The sequence below is a fragment of the Oncorhynchus masou genome, unplaced genomic scaffold, assembly GCF_036934945.1.
Source record: "Oncorhynchus masou masou isolate Uvic2021 unplaced genomic scaffold, UVic_Omas_1.1 unplaced_scaffold_7861, whole genome shotgun sequence".
In the NCBI taxonomy this organism is placed as follows: Eukaryota; Metazoa; Chordata; class Actinopteri; order Salmoniformes; family Salmonidae; genus Oncorhynchus; species Oncorhynchus masou.
In genome coordinates this window covers 1-4,919 of record NW_027014331.1, presented here as the reverse complement: position 1 = coordinate 4,919, position 4,919 = coordinate 1, and the positions used below count along the sequence as shown (strand labels likewise).

General features: G+C 47.8%; 1 pseudogene; it reads left to right on the top strand.

Annotated features, from left to right (window-relative positions):
• The first annotated feature begins 3,725 nt into the window (after positions 1–3,725).
• On the top strand, positions 3,726–4,356 carry LOC135537463 (glyoxalase domain-containing protein 4-like; annotated as a pseudogene).
• The last annotated feature ends 563 nt before the right edge of the window (positions 4,357–4,919 follow it).

Here is a 4,919-nt window from a genome sequence, read left to right as displayed (position 1 = left end):
CAGTCACAAGCACACGCCACAGGGAACAAGTTGTCCGTGTTGAGGGGCACTGAGTTGCAGATTGTACCAGAGGGGAACATAGCATCTGTTATGCAGCAGAAACATATTGTTGTAGGAGGTAAGGACAGATTTGCGGAGCCAATTCCCAGACTGGTGAGGAGATGCCTAGTACAAGTCATGGGGTACAGGAGGGGTTCTGTGAGTTTAGGGCTCCCAGGTAGTGGAGGAGATGTCCACTACGAGTGATGGGGTACAGGAGGGGGTTCAGGTGGAGCTAGTCTCCCAGGTAGTGGAGGAGATGTCCACTACGAGTGATGGGGTACAGGAGGGGGTTCAGGTGAGGCTAGTCTCCCAGGTAGTTTAGGAGATCTAGCAACCTTTCGGTTACTGGCCCAACGCTCTAACCACTAGGCTACCTGCCACCTCTGCACTCTATCCACTAAGCTACCTACCACCTCTACACTCTAACCCCTAGGCTACCTGCCTCCTCTACACCCCCAACCCCCCTAGGCTACCTGACTCCTCTACACCTAACCCCACTTAGGCTATCTGCCTCCTCACACTGAACCACTGCTACCTGTTTCACACTCTAACCATTAGGTTACCTGCCCTCTACACTCTAACCACTAGGCAACCTACCTCCTCTTACACTCTAACCACCAGCTACCTACCACCCCCACACTCTAACCACTAGGCTACTCCACTTCCCTCTACACTCTAACCACTAGAATACCTGCCACCCCAGGTAACCGGTTCCTGGATCAGACTTTGGGAAATCTGTCAATTTGGACAGCCTCTTTGATGTTGAGGTCAGCTGTAGTGTTACATGAATGCCAGTGGGGTTAGATCATTGAATGAAGAAGAGTTTTCGCTGAGATAATTTGTTACTGCTGTCAAAGGCAGCAAAAGGTAGTGGGAAAAGTGATAAGGATAAGGGAAGAGTGGTAAGGATAAGGGAAAGTGGTAAGGATAAGGGAAGAGTGGTAAGGATAAGGGAAGAGTGGTAAGGATAAGGGAAGAGTGGTAAGGATAAGGGAAGCGTGGTAAGGATAAGGGAAAAGTGGCAAGGATAAGGGAAGAGTGGTAAGGATAAGGGAAGAGTGGTAAGGATAAGGGAAGCGTGGTAAGGATAAGGGAAAAGTGGCAAGGATAAGGGAAGAGTGGTAAGTATAGGGGAAAGTGGTAAGGATAAGGGAAGAGTGGTAAGGATAAGGGAAGAGTGGTAAGGATAAGGGAAGAGTGGTAAGGATAAGGGAAGAGTGGTAAGGATAAGGGAAGAGTGGTAAGGATAAGGGAAGAGTGGTAAGGATAAGGAAGTGTGGTAAGGCTAGGGAAGAGTGGTAAGGATAGGGGGGAGTGGTAAGGATAAGGGAAGAAGTGGTAAGGATAAGGGAAAGAGTGGTAAGGATAAGGAAGAGTGGTAAGGATAAGGGAAGAGTGGTAAGGATAAGGGAAAGTGGTAAGGATAAGGGAAGAGTGGTAAGGATAAGGGAAGAGTGGTAAGGATAAGGGAAGAGTGGTAAGGATAAGGGAAAGTGGTAAGGATAAGGGAAGAGTGGTAAGGATAAGGGAAGAGTGGTAAGGATAAGGGAAGAGTGGTAAGGATAAGGGAAGAGTGGTAAGGATAAGGGAAAAGTGGTAAGGATAAGGGAAGAGTGGTAAGGATAAGGGAAGAGTGGTAAGGATAAGGGAAGAGTGGTAAGGATAAGGGAAGAGTGGTAAGGATAAGGGAAGAGGTGGTAAGGATAAGGGAAGAGTGGTAAGGTGTAAGGAAGAAAGTGAGTAAGGATAAGGGGAAGAGTGGTAAGGATAGGGAAAGTGGTAAGGATAAGGGAAGAGTGGTAAGGATAAGGGAAGAGTGGTAAGGATAAGGGAAGAGTGGTAAGGATAAGGGAAAGTGGTAAGGATAAGGGAAGAGTGGTAAGGATAAGGGAAGAGTGGTAAGGATAATGGGATAAGGGAAGAGTGTGAGTGTGGTAAGGATAAGGGAAGAGTGGTAAGGATAAGGGAAGAGTGATAAGGGAAAGTGGTAAGGATAAGGGAAAAGTGGTAAGGATAACAGAAGAGTGGTAAGGATAAGGGAAGAGTGGTAAGGATAAGGGAAGAGTGGTAAGGATAAGGGAAGAGTGGTAAGGATAAGGGAAGAGTGGTAAGGATAAGGGAAGAGTGGTAAGGATAAGGGAAAGTGGTAAGGATAAGGGAAGAGTGGTAAGGATAACAGAAGAGTGGTAAGGATAAGGGAAGAGTGGTAAGGATAAGGGAAGAGTGGTAAGGATAAGGGAAGAGTGGTAAGGATAAGGGAAGAGTTATAAGGATAAGGGAAAAGTGGTAAGGATAAGGGAAGAGTGGTAAGGATAATGGGACGAGTGGTAAGGATAAGGGAAGAGTGGTAAGGATAAGGGAAGAGTGGTAAGGATAGAAGAGTGGTAGATAAGGAAGAGTGGTAAGGATAAGGGAGAGTGGTAGATAAGGGAAGAGTGGTAGGATAAGGGAAGAGTGGTAAGGATAAGGGAAGAGTGGTAAGGATAAGGGAAGTGTGGTAAGGATAAGGGAAGAGTGGTAAGGATAAGGGAAGAGTGATAAGGGAAAGTGGTAAGGATAAGGGAAAAGTGGTAAGGATAACAGAAGAGTGGTAAGGATAAGGGAAGAGTGGTAAGGATAAGGGAAGAGTGGTAAGGATAAGGGAAGAGTGGTAAGGATAAGGGAAGAGTGGTAAGGATAAGGAAAGAGTGGTAAGGATAAGGGAAGAGTGGTAAGGATAAGGGGAAGAGTGGTAAGGATAAGGGAAGAGTGGTAAGGATAAGGAAGAGTGGTAAGATAAGGGAAGAGTGGTAAGGATAAGGGAAGAGTGGTAAGGATAAGGGAAGTTGGTAAGGATAAGGGAAGAGTGGTGGATAAGGGAAGAGGATAAGGGAAGAGTGGTAAGGATAAGGGAAGAGTGGTAAGGATAAGGGAAGAGTGGTAAGGATAAGGGAAGAGTGGTAAGGATAAGGGAAGAGTGGTAAGGATAAGGGAAGAGTGGTAAGGATAAGGGAAGAGTGGTAAGTGATAAGGGAAGAGTGGTAAGGATAAGGGAAGAGTGTGGTAAGGATAAGGGAAGAGTGGTAAGGATAAGGGAAGAGTGGTAAGGATAAGGGAAGAGTGGTAAGGATAAGGGAAGAGTGGTAAGGAATAAGGGAAGAGTGGTAAGGATAAGGGAAGAGTGAGTAAGGATAAGGGAAGTAGTGGTAAGGATAAGGGAAGAGTGGTAAGGATAAGGGAAGTGTGGTAAGGATAAGGGAAGAGTGGTAAGGATAAGGGAAGAGTGGTAAGGATAAGGGAAGAGTGGTAAGGATAAGGGAAGATGGTAGGATAAGGGAAGAGTGGTAAGATAAGGGAAAGTGGTAAGGATAAGGGAAGAGTGGTAAGGATAAGGGAAAGTGGTAAGGATAAGGGAAGAGTGGTAAGGATAAGGGAAAAGTAAAACAATTGATATTGATCATGCCTCGTCGTGTGTTTTTTCTCAAAGTCTTGTTTCTCTGTTGTTTCTTCTTTTTTTCTTTTCTATGTTGACAATCAATTGCAAGGATCCTTAAACAACGTACACAAACTGAGTGTGATATATAATTGTGAACTGCATAAGCAAACTCACATGGGTTATATTGGCTTTGAGGTCAGCCTTGCATTTTGTTTTCAAAGAAGGTGACAGAAGCAAAACGGTCACCTTTTACAGAGATGTGCTCAGCATGAAGATTTTGCATCCCAAAGAGTTGGAAGAAGGATGTAAGTCAACTTGTAAGGGCCCTCTATGATGGAAAATGGAGCAAGGCAATGGTCGGGTTGGGGCCAGAGGATGATGACCTTGTGGCTGAACTCATCTACAATTATAGAGCGTGAATATCGCCTAGGCAACAAATTCCTCAGTTTGACTCTGCAGTCTAGCCAGGCTGTCAGCAATGCTAAGCTGCTTGGTTGGCCCCTCACTGGGGTTGGAAAGGGCCTCTATATGGCTGAGGCCCTGGGAGGTTATCGCCTCTACCTGGTGGAGAAAGAACAGCCTCCCACTGATCCTGTTCAGAAGGTGTGTCTGGCAGGGTCTGACCTGCAGGAATCAATACACGGCTGCTCCTCCCTTCTGGGGACGAAGATGAAAGAGGGCAATGAGGAGAAGAAGACTGTGCAGATGAGATTCACAGAAACTCAGTGTAAACTAGAGCTTCATAACATTGTTGGGACAGTAGATCATGTGACAGCCTTCGGGCGGATAGCGTTCTCCTGTCCACGGGAGCAGTTGGCAGATCTTGAAGCCTTGATGACAAAAGGAAACCGTAAAATCCTTACTCCCTTGGTTAGCCTGAACACCCCTGGGAAGGCTTGGTTAGCCTGAACACCCCTGGGAAGGCTTGGTTAGCCTGAACACCCCTGGGAAGGCTTGGTTAGCCTGAACACCCCTGGGAAGACTTGGTTAGCCTGAACACCCCTGGGAAGGCTTGGTTAGCCTGGACGCCCCTGGGAAGGCTTGGTTAGCCTGAACACCCCTGGGAAGGCTTGGTTAGCCTGGACGCCCCTGGGAAGGCTTGGTTAGCCTGAACACCCCTGGGAAGGCTTGGTTAGCCTGAACACCCCTGGGAAGGCTTGGTTAGCCTGAACACCCCTGGGAAGGCTTGGTTAGCCTGGACTCCCCTGGGAAGGCTTGGTTAGCCTGGACACCCCTGGGAAGACTTGGTTAGCCTGAACACCCCTGGGAAGGCTTGGTTAGCCTGAACACCCCTGGGAAGGCTTGGTTAGCCTGAACGACCCCTGGGAAGGCTTGGTTAGCCTGGACACCCCTGGGAAGGCTTGGTTAGCCTGGACGCCCCTGGGAAGGCTTGGTTAGCCTGGACACCCCTGGGAAGGCTTGGTTAGCCTGGACACCCCTGGGAAGGCTTGGTTAGCCTGGA